This window comes from Suncus etruscus, chromosome 11 (genome assembly GCF_024139225.1).
Source record: "Suncus etruscus isolate mSunEtr1 chromosome 11, mSunEtr1.pri.cur, whole genome shotgun sequence".
Classification (NCBI taxonomy): Eukaryota; Metazoa; Chordata; class Mammalia; order Eulipotyphla; family Soricidae; genus Suncus; species Suncus etruscus.
The window spans coordinates 48,593,267-48,615,188 of NC_064858.1; the positions used below are offsets into that span (position 1 = coordinate 48,593,267).

The window sequence follows — 21,922 nt, forward strand, 5'->3', positions numbered from 1 at the left end:
GTCCAGGATTCAGGTCAAAGTTCGGAGCGCCATTTGTAGCATAAAATAATTAACGATGGGGCTGGATGGCGATGGATGGAGGCCTTTGTGCTTAGGCCCCAGCCACGTGGCTTCATTCCCCATCCAGCCGGCCGGGTCCCAGGCCCAGATGATCGGCGTAATCAAGACTCACTCACAGGCAGGCTTCAGGAAGAATCATCTTTATTCAAGCCCTAGCCACCACGTGTGTGGGGCTCCATGCTGGTCAAAGACCAGAACACAGAAACCCAAAAGCCAGAGCGCCCAGCAGCGCAGAACGGGTAAAGAGCCAAAAAGGCAAAAAGCCAAAAAAGGCCCGAATTCCCTTGGTCCAAGCCTTATATAACATTTCCCAGACCCCTCCCAGGAATGGGAGGGTCTAGCAGGTAAGGTTACACCTACTATCCGGTTCCCAAGACCCCTCCCAGAAGTGGGTGGGTCTAGGGTCTTAAATAGGTACACCCACAAACATAATACACCACATCAACAGAAGAAAAACCATATCATTATATCAATAGATGCAGAGAATGCATTTGATAAGGTCCAACACCAGTTCATGATAAAAACTCTCAACAAGATGGGAATAAAATAAACTTTTCTCAATATAGTCAAGGCAATCTATCACAAGCCAATTCGAAATATTAAACTCAATATTATAGCTCAATGGAGATAAACTAAAAGTCTTTCTTCTAAAATCAAGTACAAGACAAGGCTGTCCCCCTCTCACCACTCCAGTTTAACAAGTACTGAAGTAGTTGTCAGAACAATTAGGCATTGAACTCCCATATAATCCAGCTATACTACTCCTAGGGATATACCCTAGGAACACATAAGCACAATAAAAATATGCTTTCTGCACACCTATATTTTATATTTATAGTGCTATTTACAATAGCCAGAATCTGGAAACACCCAGATTTTCTGCAACAGATGAGTACCTAAAGAAACTGTGGTAGATATATACAAAATGGAATACTATGCAGCTGTCAGGAAAAATGAAGTCACAAAATTTGCCTATATATGGATGAAGATGGAGACTATTTTGCTGAGTAAAATAAGTCAGAGAGAGATAGACACAGAATCATCTCACTTATCTGTGGGATTTAAGAAAAATAAAAGACAGTATGTTAATAATACCCAGAGACAATAGAGATGAGAGCTGGAAGGACCCGCTCATGATATGAAGCTTACCACAAAGAGTGGTGAATGTAGTTAGAAAAACAACTACACTAACAACTAGCATAACAATTGTGGAGAGTAAGAGAAATAGAATGTGGGCCCGGAGAGATAGCACAGCGGCATTTGCCTTGCAATCAGCCGATCCAGGACCAAAGGTGGTTGGTTCGAATCCCGGTGTCCCATATGGTCCCCCGTGCCTGCCAGGAGCTATTTCTGAGCAGACAGCCAGGAGTAACCCCTGAGCACCGCCGGGTGTGGCCCAAAAACCAAAAAACAAACAAACAAACAAAAAAGAGAAATAGAATGCCTGTGTCAAATACAGAAGTCAGGGGGAGGATGATAGGGAGCATTGGTGGTGGGAATATTGCACTGGTTAATGGGGGTGTTCTTTTTTGTGCCTTAAACCCAACTATAAACATGTTTGTAATAATGGTGCTTAAACATTTTGTGTATGAAAAAATTCAATAGGTACAGTCTCAAAAGAAAGAGAACCTCCCCAACTTTAAATTGTATTATAAGGCAATAGTCATTAAAACTGCATGGTATTGGAATAAAGACTCAGATTAGTGGAATAAACATGAGTATTCAGAGAATGTTCCCCAGACATACAATCAAGTAATCTTTGAGAAAGGGGCAAGAAATGCAAAATGGAGCAAGGAAAGCCTCTTCAACAAGTGGTGTTGGCACAACTGGTCAGCCACATGTCAATAAGCAAACTCAGACGTCAACTAACACCATGCACAAAGGTCAAAGCCAAATAGATTAAAGACCTTGATATCAGACCCAAAACCATATGGTATATAGAACAATATGTAGGTAGAACACTGTTTAAATTGAGACTAAACATATCTTCAAAGAGGAAACAATAATCTCCAAACAAGTGGAAGCAGAGATAAACAGATGGGACTATATTAAGCTGAAAGGCATTTGCACCTCAAAGGAAATAGTGCCAAGGATACAAAAGCCACATACAGAATGGGAGAAACTATTCACTCAATACCCATCAGACGGGGGCTAATATCTAAGATATACAGGGTACAGACACAACTTAACAAGAAAAAAAAAATATCTAACTCCATCAAAATATGGGGAGAAGAAATGAACAATTTCTCAAAGAAGAAATACAAATGGCCAAAAGGCACATGAAAAAAATGCTCCACATCACTAATCATCAGGAAGATGCAACAAAACAACAATGAGGTACCATCTCACGCCACAGAGACTGGTACATATAAAGACCAAAAACAATCAGTGCTGGCGTGGATGTGGAGAGAAAGGAACTCTCATTCACTGCTAGTGGGAATGCCGACTAGTCCAGCCTTTATGGAAAACAATGTGGAGATTTCTCAAAAAACTGGAAATTCCTTTCTAATCTCCCCAATATTTACTGTGCCTATGCAAAAAAAGAAAAAGAAGAGGAGGAAGAAGAAGAAGAAGAAGAAGAAGAAGAAGAAGAAGAAGAAGAAGAAGAAGAAGAAGAAGAAGAAGAAGAAGAAGAAGAAGAAGAGGAGGAGGAGGAGGAGGAGGAGGAGGAGGAGGAGGAGGAGACAAGGAAGAAGAAAAACAACAACAACAACAACAACGAGGCCGGAGAAATAGCATGAAGGTAGGCGTTTGCCTTGCATGCAGAAGGATGGTGGTTCAAATCCCGGCATCTCATATGGTCCCCTGAGTCTGCCAGGAGCAATTTCTGAGCACAGAGCCAGGAGGAACCCCTGAGCACTGCCTAGTGTGACCCCCCCCCCCCCAAAAAAAACCAGAAGAAGCACAAAATAATTATTTTTGGTTTTGTTATTGTTGTTGCTATTTTTCTTTTCTTTTTTGTACTTTGTTTTGTTTTTATTTCAGGACCATGGTTATTGTGTGGCTGTTGTCTTTATTGCTATGGTGCTTTTCAGTTTTTTTTTTTTGTATTGTTGTTATGTTTTTCTTCCTTTTTCCCTTTCTTCTCTTAAATTGATATTTCTAGCCTCTAGAAGGACTTCTCCCATTTTTGCTTGTTTGATTTTTGCCCCATTTTATCTTTTTCCTTCCTTCAAACAGAACCACATAACTTGAACAATTTTGTTCTGCCTCACATATTAAGGGGAAAATAATGGAGAGTACCAAGTCCAAACAGTTGTATGAATATTAAGTAGAAATTAAAAAAAGATCAGACTTAAACACCAAATTCAAAGCCAACAATAGAATCTATACCCAATCTACAACAAGCTAGACACAGAGGGGACCACTTATACTAACAGCCGGGGGGGGGGCAAAAGAGGCGGATATGAGATGCATGCTGGGAACAGGGGTGGAGGGAGGACAACATTGGTGGTAAGAATGCCCCTGATTCAATGCCAGTATATGCCTAAAATATTACTGTGAAAGATTTGTAATCCACTTCGGTCAAAATAAAAATTGTTATAAAAAAAAAAACCTGAAAATTGAGCTCCCATATGATCCAGCTATACCACCCCTTGGGATATACCCTAGGAAGACAAAAATACAATTCAAAAATCCCTTCCTCACACCAATATTCATTGCAGCACTATTTACAATAGCCAAACTTTGGAAACAACCAAGATGCCCTTCAACAGATGAATGGCTAAAGAAACTGTTTTAATATACACAATGGAATATTATGCAGCCATCAGGAGAGATGAAGTCATGAAATTTTCCTATACATGGATGCACATGGAATCTATTATGCTGAGTGAAATAAGCCAGAGGGAGAGAGATAGATAAAGAATAGTCTCACTCATCTATGAGTTTTAAGAAAAATAAAAAAACATTTTTGTAATAATTCTCAGAGACAATAGAGATGAGGGATGGAAGGTCCAGCTCATGATATGAAGCTCTCCATAAAGAGTGGTGAGTGCAGTTAGAGAAATAACTACATTGACAACTAACACAACAATGTGAATGAATGAGGGAAGTAGAAAGCCTGTCTCAAATACAGGCGGGGGAAGGGGTAGGGAGGTGGAGCTTTGGGGCATTGGTGATGGGAATGTTGGACTGGTGAAGGGGGTGTTCTTTATCTGACTGAAACCCAACTACAATCATATTTGTAATCAAATTGTATAAATAAATATATTAAAATAAAAATATATTAATAAAAAAGAAATAGTTTTTTATATTTTCTGTAATATATATAGCTAAAAATCTGCAGCTCTAGTTCTATAGGAGAAAAATGATAGTTATTGAGGAAAGTTTATCTTTCTCTGTCACATTCTAATTCAGCTTCCAGTCTGTCTTTTTTTTTTTTGGAGGGGGGGTGTCACACCAGGCAGTTCTCAGGGGTTACTCCTGGCTGTACGCTCAGAAATCGCTCCTGGCAGGCTCGGGGGACCCAGGATTTGAACCAGCTGTTGCATGCAAGGCAAACACTTTACCTCCATGCTATCTCTCCTGCCCCAGCCTGTATTTTAAAGACCTCTCATTTCTCTCTGACCTGAAATGAAATCATTTTTACTCTTTCTGGGTGTTTTTTTTTTTTACATTCACAAAATTTCATTCTTTTAAGATTACATTTATATTCTACTTTACTTCTGAAATTTCTTTTTATCCATCTCAGTTTTCTACACAACATCCAAACAGATTCTGCAATCCAATTTTTGTCAACTCTATCTATGTATCCAAGTTGTCTTCTGTCTTCTGACTGATTGGCAAAAAAGAATATAGGCAAACCCTCTCCACTGATAAATAACTTTAAACAGTTTGTCCTATCCTCAATACTGGTGTCTGTTAGAAGTTGAGAGGTGGAATGGGGAAATGGATAATTTGACTTGTTGGTTTCTCCTTAAGATGGATAAAGAATTATTGCTTCTTCTATACATTTCTAGCTAATTTCCAGCACCCCAGTTTAGCTGTCCTTCCTCCCAAGGAGTTGTGCTCTACCAATGCCTTTCTTCCTCCTCCTCCTCCTCCTCCTCCTCCTCTTCTTCTTCTTCTTCATCTTCTTCTTCATCTTCTTCTTGATCTTCTTCTTTTTCTTCATCTTCTTCTTGATCTTCTTCTTGATCTTCTTCTTCTTGATCTTCTTCTTCTTCTTCTTCTTCTTCTTCTTCTTCTTCTTCTTCTTCTCTGTTTTCGAACCACATGTTGTTATCTTGTCACTTCATGACTAAACCTACTAATTTTTGACATTATGTAGGTTTTCTCTAATCTGTCCTGAGTAGAACAAATTTAATTTTTAAATATTATTTTTAAATTTTTTGTTGTTATTGTTTTGGCTACTACTGGCCGTGCTCATGATTTACTCTTGGGTCTGCACTCAGGGATCACTTCTAGTGAACTTGGGGACTATACAGAATACTGGATCTCAAACTCAGGCCAGCCACATACAAGGCAAGGCTGAGTTCTTACTTACTATACTCTGGCCCACAAATTTCATTTTTGAAGGGGAAAAAAGCCCTTTCGATCTAAGTATTGCTAAGTGGCAGTATTTTTTTTTGGTCAAAGCAGGGAGAACAAATGAATATTGCCTTGTGTGAAACCAACTTTACAAATTAAGATACTCATTCCTGTTCTTCAAATTAAACCTTTGGAGTCCATTTCCACAGTCAGTAGTACTAACTGACTGGAATGGATATGGGAGATAAATTATGTCCAAAGATGGATTTTCATAGTCCTCCATCACTGAATGTATATTGTGACAACATTTTGCTGTTTGGATATGCAGTACCTCTTTCCTCAGATGACAAATTCCTTAAGTATTTTTATTTTTCATTAAATTGTGTTTCCATATAGTTGAGAAAGTTGCTGCTTGTAGGTATCCTTTGATTAAAAAGGAGTTGAAGATGTTAAATGGAGTTAATGAATGAAGGGAAAACAGACCAGCAGGCAACTCTAAAGTCTCATTAAGAAAGGCAGTAAAAGCCTATTATTAAGCAGTGCCTGGTGTGAGGTCCAAAGAGTGAGGCAAGGTCACCAATGGAAAAGCCAGAGCTTAAGAGTGAGAGAAGAAGAAACAAGTTGAGCTTCATGTACAAGTTGAGACAAAGTCAATGATTCAAAACTAAACTTGTTAAAATGCTTCTTGGAACTATCAGATCTGCCTCTACACTATACCAGCATTAACAGAACCTTTGCATGGAATAGGCACAAATGCATAAATAAGTAGAAACATAAATCAAAGCAATATTATCTGATTCTAAGTTGAACTGCCATGTTGAACAAGAAATTTTGCTCTGTTCCCCTACATCCAATTTTACATAAAAATATTAACTTGGCATCTTACTTTTACATTATTGGTTGCTTGGGCCAGTGATAATACTGTAAGTAGGATGCTTACCTTGTCAAGCATTATCAACAGCCTTGTCAATTGCCCTGTCAACAGCCAAGCCAGGTTCACTTCCTAGCATACCATATAGTTCCCTGAGCACCCCCAGGGGTGATTTCTGAGCACAGAATGAGGATTATACTTTGAGCACTTCTGGGTATGGCCTCCAAACCAAATAAATTTATTTATATATTTTATATATGTAGAAATAATGTAACACAATACAATATATTACTTGTTGCTCCAACCTGAGTGGAAGAGGTAGCTTTCAAGACAAGCACAAAGAATAAAGTAGACCTTAAAACAAGTAGCAGATGGAAATAAGGACTTCCCGCAGTGACTGTGGTGACTTAGCTCCCCCCATAAAGCCTCTGTTACCCTCCCTCCTGCCAAGCCTGAAAGACAGGTTTCTAGCTGCAGCTGCCTTTGCAAACATTAATGTCTTACTCCTGCCAAGAAAGCAGGTGACAAACTCAGCAGCTCTCCTTGAGTTTGTTTTTCATCAGGGCAGGGAACATGTGTCCCCTGAATAGGCATTTGTTTGTATAATCAGTAGGACTCTAAAAGCAAAGGCAAGAAGGTGCAGGTTATATCAAGAAGGAAAAAAGTGTCACCTGAGTGCAAAATAAAACACTAACACTCCAGGGGATAGAAACAGCTAATCCCCAATCCAAGGGATAAGCCAGCTAATGTTCACCAAAGTTAGTTGAAACAAGTTGACTCATGAAACCCTGGGAACACCTAAGCTTGTTTGTATGCACATTCTAAATCATCATATGTATAAGTCAAACCATTCACTATATTTAATCGTAGGCTTTAAAACAAATTTGAGTACTTTGAACATGAGCTAATGAGACTGACCTGTATGATCATGCAGTGCTCATGTAGCTGGTTCATGTATCCAGGACAATGAAGGAATCTGTAGCTGCCTTTAAGAAGTGCTTTTTCTTGTGACCTGAAATTTTATATTGGTGCTCTAGGTTGGGTATAAGGATTGGTGCTGGATAGTATTTGCTCCATCCATACTGCCTCTAGTCCTTCTTTATTTATAAGGTTATTACAGAGGAGATGTCTTGTGGAACATATTTATGACTCCAGCTTTGCAATAAAAATAATACTGATAATGAAATTTAGGGTGCTGATTATTACCATAGATCATAAAATGCTAACATGACAATTATTATTCACACTGATGTGAGCTTTTATTGGGCTTTGGCCTTTCCTATTCCATATTGCCCTGATAATAGTCCATAGTTCCTTTCTAAGATTTACTTGGTAAGATTATATTTGAGGAGTCTTGCTCTTTTCTTCGGTAAGAGCAGGCTCATGATCCCTTCCATTCATGAAATCTTGCTCTACTTTTTTTAGTTTTCTTTATTTAAGCACAGTGGTTACAAAATTTTTCATACTTGAGTTTCAGTCATAGAATGTACACCATCCTTTACCAGTGCACTTTTCCCACCTAAAATTTCCCTGATTCCTTTCCCATCAACCCACCCCCCATGCCTGTCTCTGGAGGTAGGCATTTTGCTTCACACACTTCTCTCTCTCTCTCTCTCTCTCTCTCTCTCTCTCTCTCTCTCTCTCTCTCTCTCTCTCTGTCTGTCTGTCTTTCCTTTTTGAAACTAGGGCTTGCACTATCATTAATTTAAGAGTATATCAATTGACATACATGTCAATTTATCTTTTTTCAGCAGTCAGTTCTTCTTCAGAGTGGTAAGTTCTTACTATGATTGTCATAGTGGACATTTCTTTAATGCAATTCCTATAAGGGTACCCATGACATTTTTCAAAGAAGTGGATCAAACACTCCTATTTATTGTTTATTTGGAACAATAAATGCCCATGGATAGCTACAGCAATCCTTAGGGAAAAGAAGATGGGAGGCATGACTTTTCCCAACTTTAAAATATGCTATAAAGCAGAATTCATTAAAACAGCATGGTATTGGAATAAAGACAGACCCTCAGATCAACGAAATGGACTTGAATATTCTGAGACTGACCCCCAGGTATACAATCAATTAATTTTTGATAAGGGGAAAAGAAATCTGAACTGGAACAAGGAAAAACCTCTTCAACAAGTGGTTTTGGGATAACTGGTCAACTACGTGCAAAAAAGAAAATGCACTTAGACCTCACCTTAACACCATGGAAAAAGGTCAAATCAGTGACCTTGACCTGAAACTGAAAAGTACATTGAGGAAAACATAGGCAAAACACTGTATGGCACTGAACCCAAAAATATTTTCAAAGATGAAACACCACTGTCCAAACAAATGGAAGCAGAGAAAAACAAATAGGACTGCATTAAACTGAGAAGCTTCTGCATTTCAAAGGAGATGGTGCCTAGGATACAAAGCCTACCTACAGAATGGGAGATACTGTTCACCCAATACCCATCTAAAAAGGTGTTAATATCTAAGATATCTGAGATAATGATATAACTTAGCAAGAAAAAAAAGAACATGGGTCCTCGGTGACAATCAAAGAACACAGCAAAAAAGTAAATAAAAAAAATAGAGTGCAGCCACTCCGCTTCACTCCGCAGCTGCACACTTTTTATAGAACATGAATCCCATTGCAACACGGAGTAATAATCACATTTCAAGTGTGGCAATGGGGAAACAACACAAGACAACAGCATGCATAGAGAATGAAGATGCAGCGCTGATAACCCGAAAAATGCTAACCACCTAATTAACCTCTCAGATAAGGAGTTTAGAATAGAAATATGGAGGGTGGAGCCGGGAGTCTAGCAGGAGGGGGTTTGGCAGGCCACCTCCATGCTGGAGGCCTTCTTAACCAGGCCTAGTGGGGGTGCGGGACTTGGGTAACCCCAGCACCCTCTACCACCTTGCTCCAGATCTCCAGGGCTTCCCCAGGCCATGTGCCTGGGCAAGCAGGTGAGTTAGGTCCCTCGGTGGATCTTGAAGGTACCCTAGGCTTTCCCCCATTATCCATTCAGCTCCTTAGGGAGGGTCTGGGTGGGGGCCTGAACTTCTGGCCTCCCAGCTTCTTGAAGTCACTGGTAATCTCTATCCAGTCTATATTTTTAAAATCACGCGGGGGCGATAGCCCCTGCGCGTACAAGAAACATTAATAGTACTCACTATCATTGAATTATGTTTTTATGTATGCAGAATGTCCATTTTGTACTCTGCCCTTTTGCATACCCTTCATAAGATTATATTTCTCTTTAACTTCCTTAACTCCTATCATCATTCCTCCTCATTTACCCTTTCTAACTTAAGTACTGTAGAGTCCTAAGCCACAGATCAAAGTGGTGCCCTGGAGTTAACACTCACCCAACTATTTTAAAAGGCATAAAAAGGACACTTATGTCTCTTCAACATTTTATGGGTGTTTTCTTTGATGGCTGTAACTTTTGCTGAATATTTTCTTATACAGTGATAATCCCCCCCCCATGTTTTTTATCTTCTCTTTGTGAACTGCTCAATATGAAATTTGGTGTGAAAGAATCCCTCAGTTTAATGCTTATGTTTGAACCAAGTCATGGGTATTGTTGGAAATGTTCTTACGCCCCCATATATCTGATAGCACCACGTGGCTTTATTTCTTGTTTGCTTAGGCACACTAAAATGGGAAAATACTATACATACCAATAAGTTCTTATCTAATAGAGATGGAAACACACAAATCTTGTAGTGCAATGGGACCTTACACCCTGAACATTGACATAAAGACCTGGCACAGGCCTCAGAAGAATGGGCACTCTCCATTCACCCCTGATCTAGAGAAGACATCTACAGAACATCCAAGGTTGTATATAACATCACCTGGAGGCATTCCTCTACCAGGGAAGACCCTACAGCTGCTTTGACATTGATCTACTCAAAAAAGACTTCCCTTAACACTAAGAAGACTTAACAAGAACAATGACCTGCTTACTGGACAGGGCTAGCTGTATTGCCCCTTAATTGTGAGGTTTGTCTATAACATCACCTGGAAGCAATCCTCTATCATGGAAGACCCTACCACTGCTCAGACATTGTCCTGCTGAAAAGAGACTTCCCTTAACAATGAGAAGACTTAACAACGACCTGCTTACAGGACAGGGCTTCCTGCATTGCCCTTTAATGGTGAGGTGAAACTAGAAGATGCTCCACATCATGACTTCAATGTAGGATATGCAGATTCCAGAATCTTTAATACAGAAACTTGATACCAACAACAGAGACTGTGTGAAAAGTGTGTTGGCACTATGGACAATGTCTTGGATCGGACAATAACTTGCCTGATACCTAGAGTTGGTCTTATGCCAGGAAACTTCAGGGATAGGATCTCTTTGTATTTAGGCCAAGGTTATTCCTTTCCATGCCTCTCATATTTTGGTGGGCCTATGCAAACAACAATTGCCACTCTAACACCGTTTTTACTGTGCTCCTTTGACTCTAATCCTTAAAATGCACCCACTTAAAATTTGAGGTTAACTTAAGCTAATATGCATGTACATGGAAATGTAAAAAATACTATGCCTCTAATGTTTAAGGAGTTACGTAAGTTTTATGGCTTTAGATTGCCTTGTGTGCTGTTAAGAAATATTATAATGTGCTACAATCTGGGGACTTGAGGGACAAAGTAATTGTACATGGATTTTGTTTTATTTATCTTAATGTTCTTTGGCTGAAAGTTCAAAGTTAAGATATCAGCAAGGGGACTTCTTCTGAGAATTATGTTATGGCTGATTGTCCTTCCACAGTAACTTTACCTTGTACTCTTTCTTTGCATCTTTTGTTCTCATAATTCAAAATAAAAAAATTAAAAAAAAAAAGAAATATGGAGGGTGTTCATAGAACTTTAAGGAAAGCATAGATCAATCTGAACAGATCATGAATATAGAAATCAGGAAACTCCAAACTGAAATAATGGTACTGAAAAATGCAGTAGAGGAAATGAAAAACTCTATGAAAATCCTCTCTAATAGAGTAACAGCAGCTGAAGACAGAATTAGTGAGCTGGAAGATGAGATACATAATAACTCCATACAAAAGAAGTGATTGGGAAAAAATACCTCAAAGCAAATGATCAGACAAAGGAAAAAATACTCAAATATTTTGAACAGATGAAAATAGAAATGTTTGATAAATTCAACAGGAAGAACATAAGAATCTTTGGAGTCCCAGAAACCAAGGAAGAAAATCCCCAGGAAGAATCAACAGCCAAGAACATCATTACAGAGAAACTCCCAAAGATAATGACTGCATACAACCAAATACTGCATGCCAGTAGAATACCAGCTAAAGGAGACCCAAAGAAAAGCACCCCAAGACACATGCTAGTCACAATGACAAATCCCACAGACAAGGATAGGATATTGAAAGCATCAAGATCCAAAAGGGAAATTACATTAAAAGGAGAGTCCTTTTTTTTTTTGGCTTTGGTTTTTGGGTCACACCAAGCAGTGCTCAGTGCTTACTCCTGGCTCTATGCTCAGAAATCGCTCCTGGCAGGCTCGGGGACCATATGGGATGCCTGGATTCGAACCACTGACCTTCTGCACGCAAGGCAAACACCTTATCTCCATGCTATCCCTCCAGTTCCTGGAGCATCCTTCAGATTTACAGCAGGCATATCATAAGAAACTCTCAAGGCCAGAAGACAGTGGTGGGATATTGTGACAAGACTGAATGAAATGGATGTTTCACCCAAAATACTGCACCCAGCCCAAATCATGTTCAGATTTGAAGGAAGGATACATAGCTTCACAGATAAACAACAGCTCAGAAACTTTACAGATGCAAAACCAGCCTTAAAGGAAAAACTGAAAGGTCTATTTTAAGACAAGACAGATCAACAGACACACCAAACTTCTACACAAAGATGAAATGAAATCTCATGACAATCATCTCCCTCAATGTTAATGGACTAAATGCACCAATTAAGAGACATAGAGTGGCAAAATGGATCAAAAAGATGAATCCAACCTTCTGCTGCCTACAAGAAACATACCTGAATAGTCAGAACAAACATAAACTCAAAATCAAAGGCTGGAGGAAAATCATCCAAGCAAACAACACCCTTAAAAAATCTGGGGTGGCCATATTAATATCAGATGACACCAACTTTAGACTCAGAAAAGTTGTAAGAGACAAAGATGGACACTTAATACTAATAAAGGGATATGTGCAACAGGAAAAAGTCGCACTACTAAACATATATGCACCCAAGGAGAGACCAGCAAGATATCTAAAACAATTTGACAAATTTGAAAGAGGACATCAATAATAACACAATAATTGATAGGTCAACCAAATAGAAACCCAACAAAATTATACTAGCCCTGAAAAGAGAAATGGAAAAAAAGGCCTAGTAGATATATAGATATATATATCTATATCTATCTATCTATCTATCTATCTATCTATCTATCTATATATAGATATATATATGACACTTCATCCCCAGAAATCTGGATATACAGTCTTCTTCAATGTACATGGGCCATTCTCCAGGATAGACGACACGTTGGCACATAAAACATAACTCCATAAAATCAAGAGGATATAATATTTGTAGACTACTTTCACTGACCACAAGGCTCTGAAATTAGATATGAACTGCAAAGGGACACAGAAGAAAAACTTTAACAACTGGAAGTTAAACAGCCTCACACTGAACAACCAGTGGGTTCGAGATGAAATCAAAGAGGAAATCAAAACTTTCCTGGAAACAAATGACAATGAAGACACAAACTATCAGAACCTATGGGGCACAGCAAAAGCGGTCCTGAGAGGAAAATTTATAGCTTTGCAAGCACACGTTAGGTAGGAAGAAGGGGCATATCTGAATAGCTTAAGGACACAGCTTATAAAATTAGAAAATGATCAACAAAAGGAACCAAAAAGAGGGAGACAGAAGGAAATAACAAAACTTAGAGCAGAAATCAATGAAGTGGAAACCCACCCCCCAAATACAATTCTAAAGGTCAATGAAAGTAGAAGTTGGTTCTTTGAAAAAATAAATAAGATTGATAGGCCATTGGCAAAACTCACAAAGAGAGAGAAACTTGATAACCCTTATTAGAAATGAAAAGGGGAGATCACTACCAATATTGCAGAGATTCAAAGGGTAATCAGAGACTACTTTGAGAAACTCTATGCTACTAAACATGAGAACATGGAAAAATAGATAAATTCTTGGACTCATAACCTTCCACGGTTGAATAAGGAGGCTGTAGCATATCTAAATACCCCCATCACTATTGAGGAAACTAAAATGATAATCAAATGTCTGCCCAAAAATAATAGCCCAGGCCCAGATGGATTTATTAATGAATTCTTTCAAACCTTTCAAGAACAACTACTACCAATCCTGGCCAGGCTCCTTCATGAAATTGAAAAAAAAAATGGGAACACTCCCAAACAGCTTTTATAAAGCCAACATCACCTTGATACCAAAACCAGACAGATGCTGCCAAAAAAGAAAATTACAGAACAATATCCCTGATGAACACAGATGCAAAAATCCTCAACAAAATCCTGGCAAACAGGATCCAGTGCCATCAAGAAAATCATCAAGTAGGTTTCATCCCAGGAATGCAAGAATGGTTTAACATCTGTAAATCTATTAACATAATACACAACATCAACAGCAAGAGAAATAAAAATCATTTGATCATATTATTAGACGCAGAGAAAGCATTTGATAAGGTCCAACACCCATTCTTGATCAAAACTCTCAGTAAGATGGGAATGAAAGGAACCTTTCTCAATATAGTTAAGACCATCTACCACAAGCCAATGGCAAATATTATCCTCAATGAAGAAAAACTAAAAGCCTTCCCTCTAAGTTCTGGTACAAGACAAGGCTGTCCTCTCTCACCACTCCTATTCAACATAGCATTGGAAGTCCTTGCAATTAGGCAAGAAAAAGATATCAAGGGAATCCAGATAGGGAAGGAAGAAGTCAAGCTCTCACTCTTTGGAGATAACATGACACTATACTTAGAAAACCCTAAAGATTCGACCAAAAAGCTTCTAGAAACAATAGATTCACATAGCAAGGTGGAAGACTACAAAATTAACACACAAAAATCAATGGCCTTTTTATACACCAATAATGATAGGGAAGAAAACAACCCCATTCATATTAGTGTCACACAAATTTGATGATGGGTATTCCCCTGATTCAATGTTAATATGTACCTAAAATACTACTGTGAAAGATATGTAAGCCAATATGATCAAAATAAAAATTTAAAAAAATTTCAGAACAAGAAAGTAAATCAGAGATCTCATGAGGATTCATTGTAGTGAATTTTGACTAAGAATTTGCATTTTTAAATAAATTTTTAAATAAAATCAGCAACTATGTCATTTAATTCAGTTACCTAAATCATAACTACAGCGATGTATTAACCAAATTTTTTCAAATATTTTGTTTGGTTGGTGTTACTGTTGCTTAATTGTAGTCCAATAATGAATCAAAATGTAAAAATGGATCTAACTTTTGTATTATTAATGTGATTTCACTTGATAAATAAATATAAACTTATTTAAAAAAAAGGGTGAAAGGAAATGAACGAATACTTATCTGAGGATGAACAATAGATGGCCAGCAGACACATGAAAAAATTCTCTTCACTTATCATTAGGAAAATTCAATTTAAGACAACAGTAAGTTATCTTACTTCAGTGAGGTTGGCACATAACAAAAACACTGGACACAATTGTGTTCCACTGTTGATGGGAAGGCTGCCTGGTTCAAACCCTGAGGAAAACATCATGGAGGGTTCTCAGTAAACTAAAAACCAATCTGCCATATCACCCAGAAATCCCACTTGTGGGTATCTATTCCCAGGACAGAAAAACACTGATCCAAAAAGATGTAGAAAGCCTTTCTAGAGTACAGGCCGGTGTTGGGTGGGGAGGAAGGACACTTGGGATATTGGTCATGGGAATGCTGCATTGGTGAAGGATTATATATATATATATATATTAAATTAAAAAAGAAAAGATAAGGCCTTCCAATTCTTATCATAGGCTGTGTTCTTTACACTGACTATATAAAAAGAGGAGGTACAATAAATGCACCCCATATACACCTCAACCCAGGCCCTTTGCCTGGTCTGTATTGTGAATTGGGGACAAAAACAAACAAACAAACAAAAAGATGCTATTTATTGAAGAAATCATTACAATGGCTAAGCACTGGAATTAACCTAGATGTACAACAACAGATGAGTGGATCATGAGATGTAGTACAAATATACAATGGAATACTACATAGCAGTAAAGAATGATGCACACTCACACAATTTTCTGTAACATGGATAAAACTAGAAGATATTATGTAAAATGAAGTAAGCCAGAAGAAGAAATGTAGAATGACATCACATATATGTGGTTTTTAGAATAAGTGCATGAAGAAATCCAATGGTTTAAATAGGAATTGCCTCAAACACTCTTGGCCCCAGAGTATAGTGAGGAGAAGGAAAGAAATTAAGTGAAGAAAGAGAAACACAAGAGAAACACGTGGTAACACGTGGTTTCAGGTGCATTAGTGGTATTAAAAAGCTAAATATCCAAGCCAAAATCAACAACAATGAAATTATGAGATCCAAACTTTAACAATCAAAACTTAAAATGGACTTGTTATGCTGGCAGGCTGGGGGGCAGGAGTGGTGGCATAGGATGCACTCTGAGAATATTGGTGTAGAAAGGTCAACATGGATGGTGGTATTGGCCTTGAAACCCAACTATGAATGTATGATTGTCTGAGACCCAATTATGAAGAACGCTGTAAATCACAATGGTTTCAATATAATATTTTTAAAAAGAGGCGTGATTTCTAGAAAGAAAAACTGTGCTCATTGATAGGTCCCTACAATGGTCTTGATCCAATTTCTCCCTATTTGGAGAAAGGCTATAAAACAGAGGACAGGGGTTGGAGTGGTGGCTCAAGTGATAGAGTGTTTGTCTTGCATGTGCTAACCTCGGGACTGTGGTTCGAGCTCCAGTGTCCCATATGATCCCCCAAACCAGGAGCAATTTTTGTGCAAATAGCCAGGAGTAACCCCTGAGCATCACCGGGTGTGGCCCCCAAACCAAACCAAAACAAACAAACAAACAAAACTGAGGCTTAAGGGAAATGAGAGAATGGATTGAGAGAGGGGTGAGAGGGAGTATGAAGGGAGGGGGAGGGAGAGCCATCCTTGGCTGTGAGAGAGAAGGGGAAAGAAGACAGGCAAAGGTGGGACCAAGGTTTGCTGGAGGATGTGGGCAATGAGACTGGGCTGGGGCGGGCATAGCCATGGGGAGGGTCTTTGTGACACAGAAGAGTGACTGAATTCCAACCCAGACCTAAGAAATGACCTTAGTATGCAGATCACATTCATCTGTACATTATAGAATTAGTTTTGTGGAGCATAATGAGCCTCTTTAGAAATGCAAGAAAAGGAAGTAAACAGAAGGCCAGATAAGATTAAAGAGTATCATGTAATAGTAAATATTTATGAAATGTTAGTTTAAATTTTTTTCATACATATGATGGATTGTGATATAGAATGTGATTTTGTCTTTTAAAATGTACTTTATTGTGTGTTAAATTATTTGAATGCATGGTTTACTTGTGTGAGCCTCAAATTTGATCCCAAGACCTGCCTGATCCCAGGATACTATGGCATGCAGTTTCCCTCCTCTTAGAACATATCTGGGAGTAAGGCAGAACACCATGGGATGTGGGCCCCCAAACAAAAGAAAAAGATAAATCAATAAAAAGATAAGACATCTGAAAATAAAGATGTTACCGTATTTTCCGGCATATAAGACAACTTTTTTTATTGTAAGAATTTATTCGAGACAAAATTGATTAACATAATGAGGTAAACTAACATAACAATATAGTAACATAGCATAACATATAATATAATTAATATAATATAACAATACATGTAAGTCAAAGAAAGTTTCTGATTAAAACACAATTTCTTTTTCATAATGGCTTACATATCTTCCACAGTAGTATTTTAGGTACATATTAACATTGAACCCATCACCAAATATGTCCTCCCCCCATCCCAGTTCCCTTTCTACAACCCATACACCCGGGCTGCTAGAGTAGGTGGATCCTTCTTTGTCTGGCTTACTATTAGTGATCATATATCTTTTTTTAATATCTACCCCAAAACAAAGAAATCAACAAAACTAGATAAAAAAATAATAAAAAAATAAAAAAGAAGGATTATTTAGTGTTTTTGTCTCTTCTCCCCTCCCCCCGCATAGGCCCAGTAAATATTGGGGTCAACCGATACGGGAATCCCCTTGGCCTAAGAGATACAGGGTTTCTCTACCCTTGGGATATATTGCCATGGGATTATCTATAGACTCCTTTCACGTTCATTTACTCTCCCCTTGGTGTTTTTGTGCCGTATGGAAGACTTCTGCTCCTATCTGGATGATAAAAACAGACTTCTAAATCTAGGGGTCTCAGTCTGTGCACAGGTCAAGGAGTGGAACTTATGATGAAGACTTTCTTTGTGATTTTAGAAGTTCTGTTTCCTCGATGTCATTTTAATCTGTCTTCTGTTGTTAGTGGTCTTGGCCCTTGTGCTGAAACTCGGATGGAGCCTGGGATATCGTCTTTCGTTATGTTTCCAGAAGACCCGTTCAGTTGCAATTGCCTCAGTCAGGACTCTGGAATTAGAGGTCATGATTGTTATGCATGACGTAGACCAAACCCTAGACTAGGGCTTTCTTGTTGGTCCCAGAATATATACTGCCCAGTCATGGTTCTATCAGCTGGTCATCTGTAGATCACATTCTTGGCTTTTACACAGCCCATAGTGTGGTAAGTCTTCTGATTTTGTTTTATCATTAGTTGGTAAGGTAGGATAACCTGTTGTTATGTCCATTTGTTCCCAATTTCCTCGTTGTCAGGATATCATATTAGAACTGGCACATGTTGGAGATCGATTAGTATTCAGAATGTCCCAGATGGGCTTTGCTTCCTGTAGCTGTTGTGAAGAATTGTGTCGATTCTATGTCTGGGGTTCAGGATTCAAGTCTGGACGGTCGGTGTATAATCTTCTGGCGTCTAAGATGGATCCACATGACATATTTTCAAGGTGGGAGATTCCCCTGTATTGTAAATAAGTATGAGTTCCTATCCTTAGTAGATAAGAGCTTGTTTATATATGTGGGATTTCCCCTTTTTTAGTGTGCTTTTGCAGGAAGTAATGTTCATTATATTGCAGGTGCATTTGGGGGTGAAAAGAACAGAGAAACAAGTCACACACCCAAAAAACATAAAAATAGAAATAAAAAATATATATTTGCTCACATATGTATAGTGAAAAATGATTTTAAGTAAAATGAAATAAAAAATAAAGAGGTAGTGTTATACAGGTCTTATACTTATGATGGAAGTATAGGTTTCCCCATTGCCTTTTGAGACTTTCTTGTGGGGTGTAAGTTCCCAGGCACCTTTTCATCGCACACCCTGCCCTTCTTGAGATTGGTAAAAGATTTGAAGGGGGGGGGGTCTTGTGTAAAGTTCTTGCATTAGGAGTCCTTTCAGGGCTAAGTCCGTTATCCAGCAACAGTCCACGTTAGGATAAGTTGGCAGGGAGAGCCACACAGCATGAGTCAGTAGGGGTGTTGGTTGTCTTTTCCTGCCAGGGACGAGGTGTGGGTTTGAGTGGATGTCCCTTCCCTCGGGTGCTGGGTACTGGTTCGTTGGGGGTAGGAGGTCAGTCTTGATGCCTAATAGATTAAGAACTGAGGGTGAAGAGTTTTAATAAATTGGAAAATCTGGATGGGATTGAGGGGTGAAGGGGTAGTCGGATTCCTGGAAGGGGGATAGGGAAGAGTATTTGGAAGGGGCAGAAAGGAAGAAAGGGGAAAATAAGATTAAATAGGGAAAAAAAAAGGAAGAGGGACTAGTGAGAAGAGAGGTGAAAAGAGCAGGGGCAGGTCATTTTGCTTGAATATGTTCGATGAGTAGGCCCGTAGTATAAGTCTGCAGGTCACCGTTGCTGCTTTGGTGGTCTGGCTGGTCACATGTTTCAGGTCCTAAAAGAAGGTATGCCCTAGAGATAAAGGTTGTGTTAAAAAGTTTTGTCCAGACAATTTTGTAATGCAACCTGGGTATGGTATCTCGTGTGGCTTAGCTCTGAGATGCCATCTTAGGTTGTCCATCCTTTGTATCCAATAACGCCTGTGGACAGAAAAGCTGAAAGGTTACTTTAAATATATTAAGCTTCAGGCATTAACACCTATTATTTTGAAATACTTCGGTTGTAGTCAGTGATTTCCCGTGGTATTCTTTACCTGTAACCTTGTATAAGATCCCTAAGAGATTATTATGAGCCTTTGCAATAACAGGCTGATTACATACCTGTTCACTCTATGCTGCTGTTTTTGCAGTTGCTGGTTTCTTTATGGTTTAATGTGTGGTCGAGAGTTTATTATGTTCCTCTTTCATGTGTTTTGGGCACTTCTGCCCAGTATATGTGTGGTATTACAGTGTTTGGAGTTTCTACCCTGTTAAGTCCTGTTATTTGATCTTTGAATATTAGTTGTATATATGGTGTAGTTACTAAGTGCTTCAGAATAGTGCTATCATTGTGTTTATTTTTCATCTTCTGACTTACTTTGTTTAGCATAATATGTTCTAGGTCCATCCATGTTGCTGCAAAGTCTGTGATAGAATCATTTCTACTGCCATGTTGTATTCCATTGTGTATAGATACCACATCTTTATGATCCAATTATCTGTTGTTGGGCATCGAGGTTGATTCCAAGACTTGGCTATTTATACTGAGTGCTGCGATAAAGTTTTTTTGAAACAAAAAAAAAGTCAACCGAAAATTGGGGGTCGTCTTATACACCGAGTATATCCCAAAAAATGTCTCAATATGTCGCTAAACGAAAATTGTCTGAATATTGCCACAAAAAGAATTTTCCAACTTGATCCTGCACCAATCACTGCAAGGCTGTTCGGACCACCTCTCTAACTCAGCCAATCCAAGCAGACTTTTTATGCATGCAAATTAGACAATTTTCTGGACCAGAATCTACACTGTAAAAAGTCTACTCAGATTGGCCAGAGTCAGAGAGGAAGTCTATTATAGTGTAACCTTTGAACCTTTGCTTGTTGTGATTGGCTCACTGTGGTACATACAGTTGCAGCACAGGAACATTCTGTCTGATACAGTGAATGTAGGCCTAAACCTATGTTTTAACTGCAAAATTATATGCCCAGTTGTTTTATACGCCAGCAAATATGGTAATCTAAAAGCAATATGTTTTATATTCACAATCAAGATCCTTGTTTCTGTGTACTTGTAGCTTTACTAGGATACCAATATACCTGGACCCCTTTTTCATCTTTGTGCCTTGAGAAAATGCATCTCCCAGACCCCAACCTGGGACTGACTGGCCCTTCTTCTCTTTTTCTTCTTCTTTTGACTCAATCTCTATTCCTCCCTCCCACTTTCTTTTGGATATCATATCCTTAAGCCACCTATCCCAGAACAAATATTCAGTTCTTGTTGATCCACAGAGCCTGGGACCACCTCTTTGCTGGTAGTATTTTTATAAGACGACTTTTTTTTGTTTTTTGTTTTTGTTTTATTTTGTTTTGTTTTGGGGGGGCACACCAGGTGACGCTCAGGGGTTACTCCTGGATGCACTCAGAAATTGCTCCTGGCTTGGGGGACCATATGGGATGCTGGGGGATTGAACCGTGGTCTGTCCTAGGCTAGTGCTGGCAAGGCAGATGCCTTACCACTCATTGCCTTTGCTTTGGCCCCAAGATGACTTTTTTTTTTTTGTAAAGGAAAGAAAAACTTTAACTCAGGTGGCAATTAGCAAGGGAGAAAGAAATAGAGTGAAGAAGAGAAAGAGAGAGAGCTTCCAAGACGACTTTTTAACCCATGGAAAAACTTCTTAAAAGTAGTGGTTGTTCAGATGACTCAGCAACAGTCTGCATGCAGGGCAGATCATTACACATTTAATGGTATGCTGAAACTAGAGGATGCTCCACATCAGCCTGACATCGATAAAAGAAATGCACAGAATCCAGAGTCTTTAAATATAAAAATCTGATACCAAAAATAGCTAAAGTGTGAAAAAGTTTCACTGGGACCACAGATAATGACTCGAGTTAGACGTACTGGTATGCCTGGAACCCAGAGTGAGTCTGTTGCCAATAAACTTCTGTGGTGAGGCCTTTTAGTAATCAGGTCAAGGATTTTTTTTCCATTTTTCCCCATTTTTCTGGACCTATGCAAACAACGGTGATTGCCACTATCACACCCTTACTATATTTTTTTACTCTTATCCTTTAAGGGAAAAAAAATACAACTTAATGAACTTTAAAACAAATAACTGTAGTAGAATGCCTGTCTCGAATACAGGCAGGGGATGGAAAGGGGGGAGGGGGTAATGTTACACTGGTGAAGGGGGATGTTCTGGTTATGACTATAACCCAAAAATGA

At 38.7% G+C, this 21,922-nt stretch overlaps 1 non-coding gene across 1 annotated transcript; it reads left to right on the forward strand.

The window, feature by feature from the left end:
* Positions 1–15,442: 15,442 nt before the first annotated feature.
* On the forward strand, positions 15,443–15,574 carry LOC126023160 (small nucleolar RNA SNORA51). The gene has a single exon (XR_007500366.1). It is a non-coding gene; the product is annotated as a small nucleolar RNA SNORA51 (small nucleolar RNA).
* The last annotated feature ends 6,348 nt before the right edge of the window (positions 15,575–21,922 follow it).